This window comes from Nyctereutes procyonoides, unplaced genomic scaffold, assembly GCF_905146905.1.
Source record: "Nyctereutes procyonoides isolate TBG_1078 unplaced genomic scaffold, NYPRO_anot_genome, whole genome shotgun sequence".
NCBI lineage: Eukaryota > Metazoa > Chordata > Mammalia > Carnivora > Canidae > Nyctereutes > Nyctereutes procyonoides.
In genome coordinates this window covers 70,322,148-70,344,943 of record NW_026575146.1, presented here as the reverse complement: position 1 = coordinate 70,344,943, position 22,796 = coordinate 70,322,148, and the positions used below count along the sequence as shown (strand labels likewise).

General features: G+C 41.8%; 2 pseudogenes; both read left to right on the top strand.

Moving 5' to 3' along the window:
• The first annotated feature begins 19,571 nt into the window (after positions 1 to 19,571).
• LOC129500081 (glyceraldehyde-3-phosphate dehydrogenase-like) lies at positions 19,572 to 19,987 on the top strand (annotated as a pseudogene).
• LOC129500080 (glyceraldehyde-3-phosphate dehydrogenase-like) lies at positions 19,980 to 20,611 on the top strand (annotated as a pseudogene).
• The last annotated feature ends 2,185 nt before the right edge of the window (positions 20,612 to 22,796 follow it).

The window sequence follows — 22,796 nt, the reverse complement described above, 5'->3', positions numbered from 1 at the left end:
CTCTTGAAACTCCACATAGTTATCCTACTGGAAAGCAAGTGAGAGAAGTGATCAGGCAAAGGAGAGTAACTAAGGCTATGATTGTTATCCAGATTTAAATCCATGCCTTCTCCACTGATCAGAATTTCTGGCACTTTACACATTCTGCCTCTTTCTGCTACACAGAGGGACATACTCTTACAAATGGGGCGTTCCCTTATAAATGAAAATGTCTCTCACAAAAGTAAACAAACTGGGTTTCAGAGCTTTTCCTTTGTCTGCAGTTTCTTTAAAATAACAGCAGAGGGGCGCCTGGGCGGCTCAGTAGGCTGAGCATGTGACTCCTGATTTCAGCTCAGGTCCTGATCTCAGTGTCATGAGGTCAGGGTCCACTGAGGAGGGAGCCTGCTTAAGATTCTGTTGCTCCACCTCTGCTCCTCTTCCCCCTTCCTGGCTCCTGCCCACAAGCTCCTGCTTTCTTTCTCTCTCTCTCCCCCTCAAGAGAAACGAACCAAAACACCACCACCACCACCCCCACAAAAACATAAGAAAACCCAAACCTGGTCTAAAATAATCTTTAAAGAGATATATTTTTTTGGTGACAAAATGATCCCCACTCCCCCGCTCCCGTCGGTAAGGAAATGTTGTGGGTTTTTTTTTTTTTTTAAGATTTTACTTATTTACTAATGAGAGAGAGAGAGAGAGAGAGAGGCAGAGACACAGGCAGAGGGAGAAGCAGGCTCCATGCAGGGAGCCTGACATGGGACTCAATCCTGGGACTCCAGGATCATGCCCTAGGCTGAAAGCCATGCTAAACCACTGAGCCACCCGGGGTGCCAGGAAATGTTTATTTTCATACATAACTGCAAAAATGGTTTTCCAAAGTGATTTTACTTCTTACTCTCTCATCAGCAACATATGAGAATTCTAATTCCTCATATTCACACTAAAATTTGGTTTTATTCCTTTTATTTTAGGAATTCTAGAAAATATTGAGTGGTTTCTCAATGTAAAATGTGACGTGGCTTACTTCAGCTATCCTGGTGACTCAAACTAAAACCTCTTAAGAGTATAAAGTTAAACAAAAATCAAATGGCTGCATTAAAACAACAGCGAGGCTTCATACTTTAAACCAAGTATCCTTTTCCCTCTCTTCGCCAAGCATCCTCTCCCCCCTTCTTAGCCTTTGTTTTCTGTTTTCAGGAATCCAGTACCACTCTGAAAACCTGGTGAGCAAGGCTGGCAGCACAGACACCATTCCTGTTGCAACAGGCCAGATCCTATACATGCCTGCGAAACCCCTCAGCCCCAGTCACAGAGTGAGCTTCTACTTCTGGGGTCTTCCCTTCCCGCATGCTCCTCCATCTGGCAAAGCTATATAAAGCTACTGTTCTTCATCCCCAACAGTGTCTTCAAGTCATATTTTTGCCCTAAAGCACAGAGGTCACTTTGTGACAACAGAATGATGTGCAGGAGAGGAAAACATTTTCCTCATCTGTTCTCAATTCTTTGGCCAGTCTGATAATTACACAGATGTCAGACAGATTCACAAGACAAAAGATATCTTAATTATGGGAACCCCAAACATATGAGGCAATTAATGGGCAGCCCCGGTGGGGCAGCGGTTTAGTGCCGCCTGCAGCCCTGGGTGTGATCCTGGAGACCTGAGATCCAGCCCACATTGAGCTCCGTGCATGGAGCCTACTTCTCCCTCTGCCTGTGTCTCTGCCTCTCTCTCTCTCTGTCTCTCATGAATAAATAATAAAGTCTTTAAAAAAAAAAGGCAATTAATGCGTATATGCATGCCACTGTCTCTTAAGAAGAAGAGTGTAAGGATTTAGAATTTCAAAAATGGGGAAGCATATCCACAGGAAAAAGGAAAGAGCAAATGTTTGTCAAGGAATAGGTTGCCACACCAGGCAGGTAACTCTTTATCATATAAAAAGTTAATCTCTGAGGCTCCGGGGTGGCACAGTTAAGCATCTGTCTTCAGGTCAGGTCATGATTCCGCAGTCCTGGGATGGAACCTCTCCCCTGGGATGGAACCTCTCCCCCTGCTTGTTCACATGCACATTCTCTCTCACTCTCAGTCATATAACTAAATAAATGGGATGCCTGGGAGGCTCAGCAGTTGAGCACCTGCCTTTGACCCAGGGCGTGATCCTGGAGACCTGGGATCCAGTCCCACATAGGGCTCCCTGCATGGAGCCTGCTTCTCTCTCTGCCTGTGGCTCTGCCTCTCTCTCTCTGTCTCTCATGAATAAATAAATAAAATCTTAAAAAAAAAAAAACGAAATAAAAGCTTTAAAAAAATTAATCTCTGATACTAGCTCTATTACTGATAGACTTCTCCCATCTAATTTATTCTTGGTATATAACCAACCTCACGAAACAAGGAAATCCTTCCATTTGCTGCAACAGAATAATCATAGAGGATCTTGTTCACATAGAAATTACATAGAAGTACCCCTCTAACCAATTTAGTAGTTTTTAATTCTGGATGAACCTCTAGACTGTGTAATTGATAAACCACACCTCTTTCTATATCGATAGAACATGCATTACTTCCTAGAAAGAATAGGGACAGAAGCCTTTTGCATCACCTCTCGCTGAGACACCCATACACAATCTCCAAGCAGGTCCATAACATCTGCACCACTGAGTCTACAGGCAATCAAGAAGTGTTACAGATTATCGGGCTCCCCTTTTACTGATGACTGGCCTCAAATTCCTTTAAAAATCTTTGGGCCAGGCTGAATCCTTGGAGTTGGTTTCTGGACAAGACTCCACCTTCTTCGCCAGTGGCCGGCTTCCTGAGTAAAGCTCTTCTTCCTTTCCAATCAAAACTTATGTCTTGAGTATTGGGTTTTTGAGCCACTGGCAGCCAAAAATGGAGTTTTCAGTATCAAAACTATTGTGGGATTGTTGAGCCCATCCAGGAGGAAAGTATTCTTGACATGTTTAAGGTGCAACTTAGTTTATTCAAATAGCAGGGGGATAGGATGCTCAGGTAGAAAGAGTTGCACTTTGGCTGTATGAAGCTGGTCCTTATACACTTAGAGTTCATGGAGGGGACATGTATTAGATCAAAAAGGTTTCTCAAATTCCTACTTGAAAAACTACTTTTGCAAAATTTCTCTGGTCCTTTTCACTCAGTTCAGTATTATGGGTGAGATGTAGAGGCAGTCATGAGACCCTTTAAGAATGTGCCAACCAGGGATCCCTGGGTGGCACAGCGGTTTAGCGCCTGCCTTTGGCCCAGGGCGCGATCCTGGAGACCCGGGATCGAATCCCACGTCGGGCTCCCGGTGCATGGAGCCTGCTTCTCCCTCTGCCTGTGTCTCTGCCTCCCTCTCTCTCTCTCTCTCTGTGTGACTATCATAAATAAATAAAAATTAAAAAAATATATTTAAAAAAAAAAAGAATGTGCCAACCAGTATGTATTTGATCAGTATCAAAACTCTGCAGCCTATAGGTCAGCTCTCTGGGCTAAAGGTGAACATTTTTCTGTTTCATCCCTCATCATTTTACCTCTGACCAATTATTGGTTCTTAAATGTTAAGGGTTGTTGAAAGGTGAAGGGCTTCTATTGTGCAACTTCTTCAAAGTGATATTGTTGTAGAGGTGTCCCTACCCATGCAATGAAATTGGGCCCTATCTATCCCTACCTATAACTATTTCACAAGGCCACTGTTGTAAAGTCCAGAGGGGACGGGGGTGGGGGTGAATTTATTTTGAGAGTCAGTATGATTGCTTGGCTGGGTAAAGGAGTCAGAAGCTGCTTGCATATATCTCAACAACAGGAGAGAACAAAGCAAAAGGAGAACACATTAGAATATTATTATAATGAAAATTCAGAAGAGCAATGAGAAGACCACTTAGCGTGACCATACTCCACTCTCCATGAGGAATTTAATCAATTCCTAAGTGACAATGTAGAGAGAAAGAGATAAATCAAGAAACAGACTCTTAATGAGAGAAGAAACCAATAGTCACCAGAGTGAAGGTGGGTGAGGTGAAGGGTTAAATAGGTCTTGTGAATAAAGGACTGCAATTCTTGTGATGACCACCAGGTAATGTATTAATTTTTTAACCACTGTATTATACACCTAAAACTAATATAATCCTTTATCTTAACTAACTAGAATTAAAATTTTTGAAAAAAAAATTTCATTTATTCATGAGAAACAGAGAGAGAAGCAGAGACATAGGCAGAGGGAGAAGCAGGCTTCCCATGTGGAGCCCATGTGGGACTCAATCCTTGGACCCGCAGATCAAGACCTGAGCCAAAAGTAGATGCTCAACCACTGAGCCACCAGGTGCCCCTGGAATTAAAATCTTAAAGAGTCAAAATCAAAGACAAACTCGTGACAATCCTTTAAAGTACTGATGCATCTATATAATAGCAATATATAGAAGTAAAGAATATTATCTGATATGGTTGAAATGAAGAAACATTCACCGATATCAGCAGAGGAGAGCTAACACTCTCATAAAAAAGCATACAACCGGGCAGCCTGGGTGGCTCAGCGGCTTAGTGCCGCCTTTGACCCAGGGCGTGATCCTGGAGACCCCAGACCCAGTTCCATGTCAGGCTCCCTGCGTGGAGCCTGCTTCTCCATCTCCCTGTGTCTCTGCCTCTCTCTCTCTCTCTCTCTCTCTCTGTCTCTCATGAATAAATAAATAAAACCTTAATCACACACACACACAAACACATACACATTTCTATATTAAAAAAAAAGCATACGACCACATATTGACATTTCCTAATTATTGCTTCAGCCTATGTATTGAAATCATGACTCCTAAGGGGTCAATATATCAGAACAAGAATGCTTCTTGAGGGCCTGGGTGGCTCTGCAGTTAAGTATTTGCCGTTGGCACAGGGCGGGATCTTGGAGTCCTGGGATTGAGTCCTACATCAGGCTCCCTGCATGGAGGCCGCTTATCCCTCTGCCTACCTCTCTGCCTCTCTCTCTCTCTGTCTCTGTCTCTCATGAATAAATAAATAAAATTTTAAAAAAAGAATGCTTCTTGAGTGCCTATAATCTGTATTTTCAAGAAGGAACATACAGTGGATTTTTTTTATTTATTTTAAAACTTTTATTTATTTATGATAGTCACACACACACACACACAGAGAGAGAGAGAGAGAGAGAGAGAGAGAGAGAGGGGCAGAGACACAGGCAGAGGGAAAAGCAGGCTCCATGCACCGGGAGTCCGACATGGGACTCGATCCCGGGTCTCCAGGATAGTGCCCTAGGCCAAAGGCAGGCGCCAAACCGCTGCGCCACCCAGGGATCCCGGAACATACTGTGGATTTAAAATGCATAATTTTATCTATGCATGATCATAATATGTTTTTTTTAAAGATTTTATTTATTTATTTATTCATAGATACAGAGAGAGAGAGGCAGAGACACAGGCAGAGGGAGAAGCAGGCTCCTCACAGGGAGACTGATGGGGGACTTGATCCCGGGTCTCCAGGATCACACCCCAGCCTGCAGGTGGCGCCAAACCGCTGCGCCACCGGGGCTGCCCCATAATATGTTTTAATGATAGAACATATTGGTTTTTAATGTGTTAATACTGATGTGTACACGAATAATGTATTATCCCGCCACCAACATTAACCTACCTTACCTTCAGAATGTAGACAACAGGTGGTATTTACCATGCATTTGATAATGGTGATGTAATATCACCAGTAATCCCTTTTCTCAGTGGCCTCTGAGAATACATTTAAAGTGTATTAAATACATTTAATACACCATTAAATGTATTAAATAATGTGTGATTATATTTCCCACAGTTTATCTATTGTATCATTTTCTTCTCCTTTTAACTGCTGAGACATCCACAAGGATATATAACATATTATATAGGGGGACCGTTGGCAGGTTAGGTAAACTCCTTCCTGATGGTGTGCTGCCTGCTACCCATTTTGTGTAGTCAGTTGGTTTGCAGGGGACATGAACTGACACAATACCTTCTCACTAGTGCATTCCCTAAACAACACCCTGCAGAGTCACAAGTTAATATAATTTCTGATGTGACACTTCAACCGCTGCCCTTGTGAACAACCATCTCCCCTGGCAACCTATGCATCCTCTTGTATACCCTGTAGAGAAGATCCCCACAGAGATTACCTAAATATGTTTTTGTCTCAGTGGCTCCATCTGGACTGACCCAGGAACTCAAAGACACTCTCTGTCCATAGATCCAAATAGAAGATTGAGCCCCCTGTCATGATGGACAGTTCCCTTTGACGTGTAAATGAAGTCAATATCTACACGTGGCAGTACTCGGTATAAAATAGATACCCCATAAGTGGAGAAAAGTATTCCAACATGAGGAAAGGCATGAGAAACAAAAATTACAGGAAGAAGAACTGCATGAATTCGGCAGGTGGAGAGAAGATACCTATTACTGGGTTACACACCTGACTCTCAGAATACAGAAAGACAAATTCTACTTGTCTCAACTTTTTAAGCATCTCCAGTTCTTCTTGATCTCAGTTTCATTCCTAGTTACAAATGCATCTGAGACATTTTTTTGTACGTTATATAGAGTCCTCACTGACCTCTTAATTGAGATTAGAGGGATACAAGGACAATGGGCCACAGTATAAATTCATACATTTAACACCCAGAAGGGTGTGAACAGAGTTGAAACATGATGACCTACATTCCCAAGGGGGAAACATAAATAAAATATTTTTTAAAAATAATCTTTATTTGAGAGAGAGTCCAAGCAGGGGGAATAGCAGAGGGACAGGGAGAAGCAGGCTCCTCACTGAGCAGGGAGCATAGTGCAGAACTGGATCCCAAGATCCTGAGACAAAGGCAGACACCCAACCAAGCCACCCAGGCACCCAAGGCTATCTTTTTAAAAATATTTTATTTATTTATTTGACGGAGGGAGGGAGATAGTGCACGTGAGCAAGCACAAGCAGAGGGAACAGCAAAGGGAAAGTGAGAAGCAGGCAGCCTAACAGGGGGATGGATCCCAAGATCCTGGGATCATATGAGCCAAAGGAAGAAGGCACCGAGGTGCCTCAAGATAAGACCTACTAAACGCATACGTGGAGGGGGACCTGGATTGCTCAGTCAGTTAAGCATCTGTCTGTGGTTCAGGTCATGAGCCCAGGGTCCTGGGACATAGCCCCAACTTAGGCTTCCTGCTTAGCTTCTCCCTCTCCTGCTCCCACTGCTAGTGGTCACTCTCTGTCAAAGAAATACAGAAAATCTTAAAGCAAAACATATACCTGGAGAATACTTTTTGAAATGGAGGAAGGAAACTGGAGGGAACACGTAGTCACTCCAAAGTCCAAGTCAGATGCTCATGGTGTCACCTGATGAATAAAAGTAATGGAGATGTGGTCTTGGCAAATATGGTGAGTTCCTGGGAACAAAGAATTCCTACTTTTCTTCACGATTTAACTGAATTCCCTGGTGTTACTGATAAGCAGTAAGATTCTGTTGGATACAGATATTACTGATCTTCTTCAGGTCTAAATTATTGGCAGTGGATGGTGAGGGGTAGTGGATGATGGAAGCATCATAGACAATACTTTAAGATATATCACAGATTAGATGTTGGAGATGAAGCCTTGGGGACACTCTAATAGGCAGGATCAGCAAGGCATGTGCTTTGATTCCACAAACCACTAGTATCCCAGGTATATAACTCCAACATTGGTTTGATCCACTACAGATGGATGATCTTCCAGGAATGCTGATCACTCCCTCATTCCATCTTGCCCGTGATTAGGGTAGTCACATCCTCTGGGCACTGTGCTTGTTGCCAGTGAGTGGGGACACAGGTTAGCAGTCAGAGGTAGTGAGCATCTCTGCCTCAATCTACCCAGTTTTTGGCCATAATCTCCGTGGTCCTTCACAGCCCTTGCTGCTCCTTTACCCATCCTGTCTGGAGTGGAACTCGGATTTCTATTACTTGTGGAATCCAGTGCAAAGAAGTTGGATAACAGGTTATTCACATTTAACATTATTACAATTGAAATATAATAATCCATTTCGGGGCATCCTGGATGGCTCGGCGGTTTAGCGCCGCCTTTGGCCCAGGGTGTGATCCTGGAGACCCCGGATCGAGTCCCGTGTCAGGCTCCCTGCATGGAGCCTGCTTCTCTCTCTGCCTGTGTCTCTGCCTCTTTCTCTGATTCTCATAAATAAACAAATAAAATCTTTAAAAAAGAAAAAAAAGAATCCATTTCATTTTGTACCTGTGAATTTGTGTTCAGCTATACCAAGAATGACAAATACTTCTAAAAAGAAGATGTATATTTCCTGTTATATACACAATGTATATGTAGGAAGCCCATGTCTGATAAAATGACTGAGACATCATATATGGAGTAGCTCTATTTCCCCTTTTTTGTACTTCTATTATCCATTAACAGCCTTGTGCTCATCTTTCATCTCTCATGGCCCAAAAATGGTTGCCCCACCAGTAGGCATCAAATCCTGTTTCATTACTAGGGAATAAGAAGAAATATGAGAGGACATAGGGACTTTTTTTTTTTAAAGATTTTATTTATTTATTCATGACAGACACAGAGAGAGAGGCAGAGACACAGGCAGAGGGAGAAGCAGGCTCCCTGCGGGGAGCTCAATGTGGGACTGGATCCCAGGACCACGGGATCTCAACCTGAGCCAAAGGCTGACGCTCAACCACTGAGCCACCCAGGTGCCCCATAGGGGTTTTGACTTAAAGTTATTTCATTTTCATTCATTCGGGGTACTCCACAGACACTTCTCCAGAGCTCAGGGACTGACCAGAGCTCGCTCAGATGGGTCTGTAAGCAACACCATGTGTACAGCAAAAGTGGATACTCAAGAATATCTTTAAAAATGGCCATTTTTGGGATCCCTGGGTGGCGCAGCGGTTTAGCGCCAGCCTTTTGCCCAGGGCGCGATCCTGGAGACCTGGGATCAAATCCCACGTTGGGCTCCCAGTGCATGGAGCCTGCTTCTCCCTCTGCCTGTGTCTCTGCCTCTCTCTCTCTCTCTCTCTCTCTCTGACTATCATAAATAAATAAAAATTTAAAAAAATGGCCATTTTTACCTGCACTGTGTCACAGCATCTGACACAATGGCCATCGCCATTCGCACTGTAAAAAGATGTCATGAAAATCCCTCACTGTGAGAATATGCTTAACCTGGAAGCACAAGAACTTCATTATGTATGCAAATAGAATGCGTCTTTGAGGTAGGAATGTATACATTTTCAATCCTGTACATACGTTAAGATTTTAGAGAAAAATTATTATTATTATTTTAAAGATTTTATTTAGTTATTCATGAGAGACACAGAGAGAGAGAGAGAGAGAGTCAGAGACATAGGCAGAGGGAGAAGAAGGGCCTGATGTGGGACTGGATCCTGCTGAGAGCCTGATGTGGGACTGGATCCTGGGACTCCAAGATCATGCCTTGAGCAGAAGGCAGACGCTTAACTGCTGAGCCCCCGAGTAGTCCTGAGAAAAATTATTATTATTATCTTTTTAAAAGAATTATTTATTTATTCATGAGAGACACTGAGAGAGAGAGAGAGAGGCAGAGACATAGGCAGAGGGAGAAGCAGGCTCCTCGCAGGAAGCCTGATGTAGGACCTGATCCCAGGGATCCTGGGATCTCGCCCTGAGCTGAAGGCAGACGCTCCACCACTGAGCCACCCAGTCGTCCCTAGAGATAAATTATTGAGGAGGAACAGTATTCCTTTACCATTCAGAATTATTTTACCTAGTCTAAGTATCAAATTGACAGAGACAGATTACAGATGAAAAAAAATTCCAAAGTCTGGTTACATACATCCAAAGGCTCAATAATGAAAGTGTGACCCACAAAAATTACTAATGTCGATAATATTTATGATTTTTAGAAAAAAGAGAGAATACATCTGTGAGAATTTGAGTGTCAGAAAAACCCCCGTTTGGGCCTTCAATTAGTAGAGAATTTGGAGTGGAATTTAGGTAGTGGTAATAAAGTAGTGAAAAGTAACCAGTCTATTCATGCAATGTCTCAGCTCCTAATTCCCTATCCATGCAGATAAGAATACCTCTTTATCTCTTCGTACAGAAAGGGTATCTATAACATGGGAGACTGATTTTCTAATTTTTCAGGGTCGGAGTGTCCTTTTTGCATTGGCTATTTCCTAAATAGTTTTTATATCAAAAAACCAATATGCCAAGGGGCACATATTAGGGCAGTCTGCCATTGTCCTCTACACAAACTCGGGAAGACAGAACTGGCAATCCACCAGAAGCAGGGAGAGCAGAAGCCAAGAACCCTCACCCTTCACAGCCCCACCCAGATTCTCCCTCTTCTGAAGATTGTCCAGGCTGGCCCCACTCTGGGACCTCCCCTCACTGAACAGGTGGAAGGAGATCAAAATTTTCTTTGGCTGCCTATTCTCAGTCGCAATAGTTGGTGTTCACTTTGCTGAAACCCAAAGGTTTCATGGGAGCAGAGAAATATACGTTTGAGTGCCTAAATATCTGTCTTTATCATTAAAGTCAGTACTTCTTTTGTGTACACATTCAGGACCTTGTTTTCCATTTTTTGAACATCCACTTGTTTTTGTTGCTGGAAGTTATAACAATAAATATCCACATACATGGAGAATTATAACCTGACACTGGTCTCACTCATGGTGGGTGTTGAGCCAAAAAAAACACGGCCAAGACAAAAATAGGAAAAGGACAGGTTTTACTTGCAGGAAGTAAAGAGAATATGGAGGACATTTCCAAAAAAGTAGCTCCCCAATCAACAAAACTGGGTGAGTTTTAAATCAAGAGCACATGCATATTCATCAAGGGGTAGGGGAAAGGACATTTCAGAATGAAATCCATCAAAAACCATCCTAAATTCCCAACATTCAGGTCCCAGTTGATTTAAGTCAAAGGACCAGCAAGGGTGGGCATCAATAGTTCTCTGGTTCCTTTATTCTGTTATTTGGGCATTCAATGGGGTTTAATTCCCACAACATCCACTAGAGAATCTCTGTTAAGAAAATCTTTACTTTGGAGACGCCTGGGTGGCTCAGCAGTTGAGTTCTGCCTTGGGCTCAAGGCATGATCCCCAGGTTCTGGGATGAAGTCCTGCATCTGGCTCCAGGTGGGGAGGCTGCTTCTGTGTCTCTGCCTCTCTCTGTCTCTCATGAATAAGTAAATAAAATCTTAAAGGGAAAAAAAATCTTTACTTTGGAAACAGCAATGGGAGTTTTACCATGGATTTATTGTCTCTGATATGGCTAGACTATCTCCTGGATTGATGGTGGCTGTTTGTATTTACATTCTTTGCTGCTTTAAAATCATTAACTACCGATGTCTTTCTGCAGTTTTGACATATTCCAGGACATTCATCAAAGAGGTGCATGGGTAAGTAGTGCTGGCATAGATCACAAAATACCTGGGGGCCTATCATGGCTTCTCTTGTGTGAAGAAATCCTTGTCTTCTCTCCCTTTTTCTGTGGATCCTTAACCTTATCTACCTACAAAATGTTTACCACAATCAAACTCATGAGCATTTCCAGCACTCCATGTAGTTAAGACTTTTTCTTGTGGTGACAATTTTCTAGACACATTCTTACCTTTCAAGTGTTAAATACATCACTATAGTCAGTGTGCTTATGCAAGAGAACCCCAGTATTTATTCATCTTAAGTAACCATAGTGACATTTATGGATTTTTTAAAAGATTTATTTGTTTATTTACTTACTTATTTACTTATTTATTTATTTATTTCAAGACAGAGAGAAAGAGAGCAAACAAGGAAAGGAGGAGAGGAAGAGAAAGAATATCCAAGCAGACTCTCCACTGCACGTGGACCCCAACATGGGGCTCAATCCCAGGACCGAGATCTTGACCTTGGCCGAAATCAAGAGCCAACTGCACGACCAAATGAGCCACCCAGGTGCCCCAAGTATTGTTATATTAAACTTAAAAATAAAAACTGCTAAAAAAAAATAAAAATAAAAAAACTGTTTGGAGTGCCTGAGTGTCTCAGACAGTTGGTCGTCTAACTCGATTTCAGCTCACATTATGATCTCAGGATCATGAGATCGAGTCCTCCAATGGCTCCTCAATAAGTATGAAGCCTACATGAGATTCTCTCTATCCGCCCCCCCTGCGTCTCCACACCCCACTTGTACTCTTGCTCTCTCCCTCGGTCTCTAAAAATAAGTAAATAAATAAAAGAATAAATAAAAAATAAGTACATAGGGCAGCCCCGGTGGCTCAGCGGTTTAGTGCCCGCCTTCAGTCCACGGCATGATTCTGAAGACCCGGGATCGAGTCCCATGTCAGGCTCCCTGCCTGGAGCCTGTTTCTCCCTCTGCCTGTGTCTCTGCCTCTCTCTCTGTGTCTCTCATGAATAAATAAAAATTCTTAAAAAAAAATTAAGTAAATAAAAACTGCTAGTTATTTTTTCCACCAAAAAATGGATTTACTCAGGAATAACGTAGTATCAAATTAGGGACATACAGGCTATGGCAAAACCATAGGTGAGCCTAGGAAACAAAGGGGGAAGTTGACAACTCTGTTATATACTAAAAGTTCTTTTGGAGTAAAATGGAAGTTTGAAGGATGGCAGTTTTTCAGTGGTTGAGCTATTGCCTGGGAGGGATAAGAAAAGCATCTCTTCCTCTGGCTGGAATAGTATAGTCTATTTCCAAGGTAAGGGCGAGCAAGACCTTCCCTTCCCACTGGATCTGCCATACTACCTTGAGTCATAGGGCTTGAGAGCTCTCCCTGCTGAAATCTCCTGACTCCATTTTAGTGAGGGTTCCCACTACTAACTTCCACATTACCATTTGAAAAACGTCTCAACATTTCCTTCACTGGCAGTTCCTGGTAACAAAACTAATCTTAATGTTGATGATATCACTTTTTTTTTTTTAGATTCCATGTGATTTCATGCAGTATGTTATTTTCCATGTGTGTCTTATTTAATCCAACAAAATATCTTACAAATTGTATGGGCCAAGCACAAGCTGCCCCATGATGAGTCACATTGGCAGAAAGATTATTTTGAGTTAAAAAGCACACAAAATCCAGTAGATTTAGGAAAAGTCTTTTCCACCTCCTTCACTGACTGAAGAGAATTTAGAGAGAGAAGGTGCCCCAGGATGAGAGCTATTACCACATGTAACTACATTATGATATACACTAGGTATGAGAAACAGAAGGACCTAATAAGACCTGTTTGAGCCAAGTTCTCTATGTCCTACTGTTTTTGAGTGGCCCAGAGATTAATAGTTTACTAAATATTTACTCTTTTTCTTCTTCCTGTGAATTTTATCTCATCCTTGGGAGTTCCCAGACTTGTACCTTCTTCTTCCCTTTCTTTATCTGCTTTTCTCCTCAAAGACATATATATATATATATACCTTGTCAGTCTTTGAAACTTTCATATCTGTGTGAAGTCTCCATACAAACGGTTTGAATTTGAAGAGAACTTCCTCTTACGTTCCAGTTTGGTTTTGTATATTCCTCCAGTCTATACTTAGCTCCTATTTTATACACATGATGTTAAGGAAGAAAAAGAAACAAAAAGGCAGGGCCCAGCATCTACATTCTCAGGGGAAATAGGGGACACCTAATACCGATCCTTAAAGTATTATAAGGATTAACTCACTCACATGTTCCTGGGGTCCCAGCAAAGCACCACGTGTGTACACAGAGTAAAAGCTCCATAAATACTGCATTAATGATGTATCATGTTATTTTCCAAATATAGACTTTCTTAGACTATAACTACTCCAAGCACTCTTGGCTACATGGGTCTAACTCACTGACCTATGCTCTCTAGCTTAATGCTTGAGTAATTGTAGCTTCTTGAGATTTCAACAGACCTCCGACGTGGGGGAAAACAAGGAACCTGATGTTTCTAGAAGATCAAGCTTGACTCTACTAGAAAAAAGGCCTCTCTGATGCCAGCAAGCCTCCTTGAGATCATATCAAGAATGACTAAGCACTGTAGCACTGCTTCCCCTCCTGTCAATGCTCACTACTCCTGTGTGCCTTCCCCTTAAAAACATCCAGCTTGGTATGTGACTTTGTACATTGTCTTTGGACATAAATCCACCATGGTCTCCATCTGCCAACCTCCTGAACAAAGCAAATTTTCCCTTCCAACTGTGAAAATGAGTAATGGAATGCCTCACTAAAATGGAGTCAGCAAGGAGCTCTCTTGTCCCACCACCGGTAGTCAGTTGCACACTCATAGGAAGAGACAGACTTGATCTTACATGGACTTCATCTTGCTCCAGGATACTATGCTATTCCAGTCAAAGGAAGAGACACCTTCCTTATGTATAAAAGATGCTTTCCCTCCACAAGGGCCTTTGTATACGAATGGACTGCCTTAACTAGAAATCATCGAGAACTTCAATGGCCATAACTAGATTTTTTGATCTTTCCAAAGTTACTTTTATCAAAGATGAGCCAAGGAAAATTGGCTAAAATCATCATTCTAAAATTGACAAAACTGAAAGGCATTCCTGATTTAATTGGTATTTTGAAGGTTCCAAGCCCTACCAGGAACATCATATTGCCTCATGCCAACATATAATTTTTCAAGTCAGTAAGGAAAGCAATTACAAACACAAAAAAAGGGTTTCTGAGGCCTCTTCTTCCCCTACCCGACCTTCTTTGTCACAGTTGCTAGGAAGGCCACCCTGTAGTCAGGGCCCACCTCCAGTGTAATCTGTCCTCTATCTCTCCCTTTCTCATCTCTGCTCTCAGTCTATCCTTTGTTGCACTTTCCTTTTCCTCTGAGGTCCCCTCTGCTACCTCCTCTCCTGAACGTACTAAAATCTGCTTCATTAATGTTAAATCTTCTGAAGATCTAAGTGTATACAAAGTTTCTTTCTTCTCTTTTTTTCTTTCTTTTTTAAAAGATTTTATTTAGGGCAGCCCAGGTGGCTCAGTGGTTTAGTGCCATCTTCGACCCAGGGCCTGATCCTGGGGATCCAGGGTCCAGTCCCACTTCGGGCTCCCTGCGTGGAGTCTGCTTCTCCCTCTGCCTGTGTCTCTACCTCTCTCTCTCTCTCTCTCTCTCTGTTTCTCATGAATAAATAAGTAAAATCTTTTAAAATTTTTTTATTTATTTGACAGAGAAAACAAGCAGGGGGAGTAGGAGAGGGAGAGGCAGGGAGCCTCTCTGATGAGCAGGGAGCCTGGTATGGGGCTTGATTCTGGGACTCCAGGATCAACACCTGAGCTGAAGGCAGATGCTTAACCAACTAAGCCACCCAAGCACTCCACAAAAAATCTTATTTTCCCTGGAATAGGGTTGAACTTTGAGCAATAGTCAAAGAGTTCCCTAAACTGACTGAGGAACTCCATGGTTTTGCTGAAGAATTTAACATATTTATTCAAAGTTCCAAAGCTGGTTTTTCAGATGTGTATCAATTGGTCCACATGCTTGCAGTAAGGTCAGGCCAAACATTAGATGGAACTAGCCCAATGGGAACATTGTGAACAGGATCCAAATACATAGACCCCTAACTTTTGGCAAGATGCTAGAAAATTCACTAGAAGATGTCAACAATCAATTATAACTGTTTCCCCTGTCCAGTGGATCTGAACAAAATTCAGGTTTAGGGGCACCTGGGTGGCTCAGTGGTTGAGTGTCTGCCTTTGGCTCAGGGCATCATGATCCCAGAGTCCCGGGATCCAGTCCCTCATCGGGCTTCCTGCATGGAACCAGCTTCTCCTTCTGCCTATGTCTCTGCCTCTCTCCCTGTGTCTCTCATGAGTAAATAAATAAATTCTTAAAAAAAGAAATTTCAGGTTTATACACAGGAGGCAGATGAATCCCTTCATAAGGGTAAGAATCAAATCCAATTTTTCTTTAAAGATGGATTCGGTCAGGACACCAGCTCTTGATTTCTCTCAGGTCACGATCTCAGGGTTGTGAGATTAAGCCTTGCTTCAGGCTTAATATATAATATATAATATGTAAAAGATATTTATATATCTTTAAAGATGGGATGCCTGGGTGGCTCAGCAACTAAGCATCTGCCTTCAGCTCAGGGCATGATCCGGGGTTCTGGAATTGAGTCCTGTGTCAGACTCCTTGAGAGGAGCCTGATTCTCTGTCTGCCTAGGTCTTTGCCTGTCTCTCTCCGTGTCTTTCATGAATAAATAAATAAAACCTTTAAAGAAAAAAAACAGGGGATCTCTGGGTGGCTCAGTGGTTTGGCGCCTGCCTTTGGCCCAGGGCACGATCCTGGAGTCCCAGGATCGAGTCCCACATCGTGCTCCCTGCACGGAGCCTGCTTCTCCCTCTGCCTGTGTCTCTGCCTCTCTCTCTATCATGAATAAATAAAATAAATCTTAAAAAAAAAAAAAGAAAACCAGACCTCTTAGACCACAAAATTGCTCACCAAGCTCCATTGCCAGTCCCTGCACCTCCCTTGTTATAACAGCTCAAAGAACAGAGTTCCTAGCAGCTCCACCTGCTGGGTGGCCTAAACTGGTATTTACACTTTCCCGAGGTTAAGACTCAGATAAAGCAGAGCAAAAAAGATAGTTTTGTATTTCTGGTCAAACCAGTGCTTCCAAGGTAACACATACCATCCTGCTTTCCATTCTTGAGATGTCCATGGACAGTCCACAGTTAATTAAAATTAACAAATACATAAATGCAAATGATGGTCCATCAAATTATCCTCAGAGCCTCTAATCCACACTATCTCCCAGTCTTCTCTCTAGATGTGTGACATCACATCCAACATTATTTTTAAGATTAGTAATCATGAAAAATAAGAGAAGGAATCTTTACTCCCAAGGAGGCACACCCAGCACCCAAATCATCCAGGAGAAAATGAGCCTATAGTACCCAATTCCCAGGGCTTTAGAATGTTTAACATGCATATTGTATGTAAGATTCCCACCACAATGTCCTGGACACATATCCAATGCATCCACATATACCTGGAACATGTAGTAGATGCTCAATAAACCTTTCTTTCAGGAATGAGTGCATATTACTTATCCCAATCAGCTTTGTCCTATCACATCGCCAGAACAACTAACAAATACTCAATCTTTTCATCTCTTTCTACCAAAACACTCTTAACACACTACTATTCAATCCTGTCCAACATAATATTACACAATTCTGGAAAATTCACCTTTCCATTTTTCAAACTCAAACAACCAACCATCACTTCCCATCCTACATCGCATTAATCCACCCATTATAACACCTATAATTTTCTTACACCACCCCATTTATCCAAAACTCATACCCTTTCCTCCAATACAATCATTTCCCCCCACCAATTAAAATATAAAACTCCATAAACAAAAAAAAAAATCTCAAACAAACAATTCTCTCTATATATCTACTCTATATTCTCTCCTCTTCCCCTACCCTTCATCTTTTTGCTCAGTCTTTCCATTTTTTATCATAATTTTTCCAATAACTTGACCTATCATTCACCATCCTTTTCTTACATTCATGCACATAACCCAATTAATCATTTTTTCCATTTATGCCTTAAAATACATTACTTATTTCATGAATTTATAAAAATTCGTACTCTTACACTTAAATAAGGTCATCTATATTTTTAAAAATCCCCTTCCTATATAAACCCCACTCTCATTGTAATTTCATCCCCCCAGTATAACGACTAACATCTCCTATCTCACCACCATATCATCACAAGTAAAACCACTACTGCTCAGGTCATTACTTCTATGGCAGCCCGCTTTTGTTCAATGGGAAAGCCTCCATGGGGAAGTTAACCTTGCCTAAGATTTGGTTGGGGAAGGTCAGTCTAGCCCACAATCTTGATGTACCAGGTTTTGTGTGTGTCTCCAAAAGATAAGTGCACCCCAAAATGGGAAAGGAGTAAATCACACTGGGGCCTCCACTTCGAAACTCCTTATGTGTACAGATTTTTCTCATGTCCCCAAAAGCATTGGAACATTAATAGGATCATAGACTCTTACTGGCCATGGGAGGCTTTTAGATTTCACTGTGAATGCCAAAGAAGACACTAGAACAGAAAGAAGGTTAGTCCTTAGAGGATGTAGGAGCATGTGAAGAGTAAGACAGGAAATGTCCATCTGTGACCACAGAGAATTAAACCTAGGCTTCCAGAATCTTTACATTCAAGTAGAACTTCGTAAAACCACATTTTAAAATCAAATTTTCTCCTTTGACTTTTGGCCTTCACCTGTGTCATCTGCTTCATTCACTCCCACCTACCTCGGTGTGTGACTATGGTCTCCTTTCTCTTCATGTGCCAGGGCTCTTTACTTTTCCAACGAGGTTGACCAGATTCAAACTAGAGACAGCAAGATCTATGGACAAGAAAAAAGAAACATGACTCTTGCTGGAGAATTTACAGTTTCAAATCCACTACTATGCTCAGTAAAGAAGAGAGCATATTACAGAAGAATATAGAAAATTATTTCTCAAAATGCTGTTTTCTGATGGCCTCATTAGAATACTTAGGAAGCATTTTCAATATTCATCTCCTAAACTCTATTTCCAAGTACTACTGATTCAGAAATGAGAAACAGATATCTGATTTTAAGATGTGGGCAACAATATTCTATGCCACTTAGTTTCTAGAATTATCACTAATGTAAAGTGAAGTTACAGACAACCTTAGGGAAAGACAAGGATAAAGTCAAGATAAAGCATCATGACTGCTTCCTTCCTTACACCAACAAATGCATGATTAGTTCCTTAAAATAATGTCATTTGTCATTGGTGCTGAGTTACACTATAGAATTTCAAGACAATTGAATATACAGTAATTACATGGTACTTTTCTTTTGCTGAAAATAAAAAAAAGTAATAAAGGAGAGAATATCTGTGACCGTGTACAGAATAAAATGGAAACTCATTAAACCAAAGACCATTTAGAATATTTATTTGAAAAGGCCAGGATCTCCAGTAAAGAAAGATGAGAGCTTTCATTTTCCACAGGAATCTGGCAGAAAAACCCTGAACCAAATGAACAAAGATAACATCAGATGCAACAAGACAAATTGGTATCAATGACCTGAAGCATGTAGGACTCCTCATTGTTGTGATAAAATTCACAAAACAAATCATCTGATGATACCAATCATAAAAATATAGCAGCTTTATGAAATTTCAAGCCACAGATTGCTCCCATGTGCTGTAATCTTTAATGTATTTCAAACATTAAGTCTTTCATTAAAGCAGTCTACACAGCAACACTTTTTCAGAACATTTTTATTTTTAAGATTTTATTTATTTATTCATGAGAGACACAGAGACAGAGACAGAGGCAGAGACAGAAGCAGGCTCCATGCAGGGAGCCCAATTCGGGACTCTGGGATCATGCCGGACCAAAGGCAGTTATGAGGACCTCATATATATGATGTAATTTAATCCCTATAACATCCTGCGAGCTGAGCTCTAGGTGTCCTATAACAACCATAAAGATGTACATACTGGGCCCCACCTATATGCCTTGCCTTCTGTTTCCCTATCAACTAAAAATGTTTGTGGCTCTCCACTCCTCCTCAATCAATAGACAGCCATGTCTTCTGGTAGTGCCAGCTGTGCCCCCAAGACACAATGGTGAAGGTTGGAGTAAACGGATTTGACCAATTGAGCACCTGGTCACTAGGGCTGCTTTTAACTCTGGCAAAATGGATATTGTGGCCACCAATAACCCATTTATTGACCTCAACTACATAGTCTACATGTTTCAGTATGATTCCATCCATGGCCAATTTCATAGCATAGTCAAGGCTGAGAATGAGAAACTTATTATCAATGGAAACCCCATCTCCATCTTCCAGGAGTGTGATTCCACCAATATCAAATTGGGTGATGCTGCTACTAAGCATGTTGTAGAGTCCACTGGGGTGTTCATCATCATGGAGATGGCTGGGGCATACATGAATGGTGAGCCGAAGTGGGTCTTCATCTCTGCCCCTTCTGCTGATGCCCCCACGTGTGACAGGCATGAAACATGAGAAATATGACAACTCCCTCAAGATTCTCAGCAATGTCTCCTATACCACAAACTGCTTGGACCCTCTGGCCAAGGTCATCCATGAAAACTCTGGCATCATGGAGGGACTCATGACCACAGGCTATGTATGCCATCACTGCTACTCAGATGACCATGGATGGCTTCTTAGGGAAACTGATATGATGGCTGAGGGTTTGCCCAGTACATTACCCCTACTTCTACCAGCAGTGCAAGGACATCCCTGAGCTGAGGCTGAGTGGAAAGTTCATTGGCATGGCCTTCTGTGTCCCCCAACCCCAATGTGTCAGTCATGGATCTGACCTGCCGCCTGGAGAAAGCTTCCAAATATGATGACATCAAGAAGGTAGTGAAGCAGACATCAGATGGCCAGCTCAAGGGCATTCCCAGCTACACTGAGGACCAACTTGTCTCCTGAGACTTTCACAGGGACACCCACTTTTCTACCTTCAATGTTGGGGTTGGCATTGCTCTCAACAACCACCCTGTCAAGCTCATTTCATGGTATAACAATGAATTTGGCTACAGCACCCGTAGCCAAACCTTATGGTCTGCATGGCCTCCAAGGACTAAGAACCCCCTGGACCACCAGCCTGAAAAAGAGCAAGAGAAAGAGTGAAGCCCTCATCTGCTGGGGAGTCCTTGCACTGAGTAATACCCCAACACGGAGAATCTTCTGACTTCCAGTTACCATCCCAGACCCACTGAAGAAGAAGAGGGGCTGGGGGAACTCTACTTTATCATGTACCATGGATAAAGTATACTGTACCCAGCCCCCTCCCCAAAATGTTTGTAAACTATAGTAGGAGTGCAATATGAATGAATGGAAAAATACAGAAAGGAAGAGATTAGAGTTTTCATTCTTGTGTTTACATTTTTTTTAACAGGATAGAAAATGTTTCACTTTATAAAGTAAATGCCAGTTTTCCTATACTTTATTCATACTCATCAGCAATGTAGGACTATTTTAATTCCTCCACATTAGTGTTAATAAAATTTTTTAAAAGATTTTATTTATTTATTCATGAGAGACACAGAGAGAGGCAGAGACATAGGCAGAGAGAAGCAGGCTCCTCACAGGGAGCCCGATGTGGGACTGGATCCCTGGACTGGGATCACTCCCTGAGCCTAAGGCAGATGCTCAACCACTGAGCCACCCAGGTATTCCTAAAATTTTCTTTTTTTTTTTTTTAATTTATTTATGATAGTCACAGAGAGAGAGAGAGAGAGAGAGAGAGGCAGAGACACAGGCAGAGGGAGAAGCAGGCTCCATGCACCAGGAGCCCGACATGGGATTCGATCCCGGGTCTCCAGGATCACACCCCAGGCCAAAGGCAGGCACCAAACCACTGCGCCACCCAGGGATCCCAATTTTCTTTTTTTCTTAAATTTAGTTATTCTAGCAAACAGGGAGTGTCATCTTCCTGTTGTTTTCCTGTTTTCTATGAGGAGTGGTTAAGGAAAATATGACATATATGGATTATGTAATATCAATATATAAAATACATATATCATAGAATATAATACATATATGTGTACCATTCAGTCTTTCAAAAAGAAGAAACAGAAGAAAGAAGACATTCTTCCATTTTGGACAAAGTTGATGAGCCTGGAGGATAAATGGAATAAGCCACACAAAATTGCAAATACTGTTTTATCTCAATTATATCTGTAGTCTAATAAAGTTGAGCTTCTAAAAGCAGAATAGAATTGTGATGCTAGGACATGGCAGAGTGCAAAGTGGGAGGCATTGGTCAAATGGTGCAAAATCTCATTTATGAAGGAGGAATAAATTCTGGAGATCTGAAGTACTGCGTGGTGACTGCACATTATTCTAGGTCTATTACACTTGATATTTGCTAAGAGAGTATATCGTCGATGTTCTCAACAAAAATTAATTTAAAAATCAGAAATAAAAACTTCTAACACTATGAGGGCATGGGCATGTAATTGTTTCAATCATGTCATAACGTATACATATATTTATGTTTTGTTACTTGAGTAACTACTGAACTATTGAATCTGCAGGAATAGAAAACAGGATTCTGGGTGGAAGGCTGGTGAAGCACACAGAAATGAAGGCACGAAAATATAGGGTCCTTTGCCCCATTCATTGGATTCTGGGTTTTGGTAATTGTGAGCACCAGCCCTGGAGAGATGAAAGGAAGAGCCACTCAGAATCGGATCTCCTCTAATCTATCCTGAGAGTGGAGGAGATCCAGAGCCAGGCCAGGCCAGAGCTGCACACAGCCTCAGAAGGGGGGTGGATCTGGTTTGGCCTAGGGAGGGAGCTGGTTGTAGGCCCTGATATCCCTGACTCTACTTCTAGCTCTGTCATTCCTAAGCCTGCTCAAAGAAATTCAATACACTGAGTTCACATTATTTTAATCAATTTTGTCTCTTTCCTAGTTCAGAAAATAAAAGAAAAAGCAAGTTAACATAAATGTTTAACATTCTCTGGGACAATTAGAAAACTTTTTTTTTAAGATTTATTTATGAGAGAGAGAGAGAGAGAGAGAGAGAGAGAGAGAAAGGAGGAGACATAGGCAGAGGGAGAAGCAGGGTCCATGTAGGGAGCCTGATACGGGACTTGATCCCAGGGTTCTGGGATCATGCCCTAAGCCAAAGGCAGACCCTCAACCACTGAACCACCCAGTCGTCCCAAAAACTTTTTAATTTTAACAAGAATGCAAAATAAATGCTACAGCTACTAAAAAGTCTTTGGTCCAAGGAGGACTCATTGCAGGTGACACCAGAACTCACGTTCTGGTGAGGTGGTACACTGAAACAAAGTCCCATGTGTA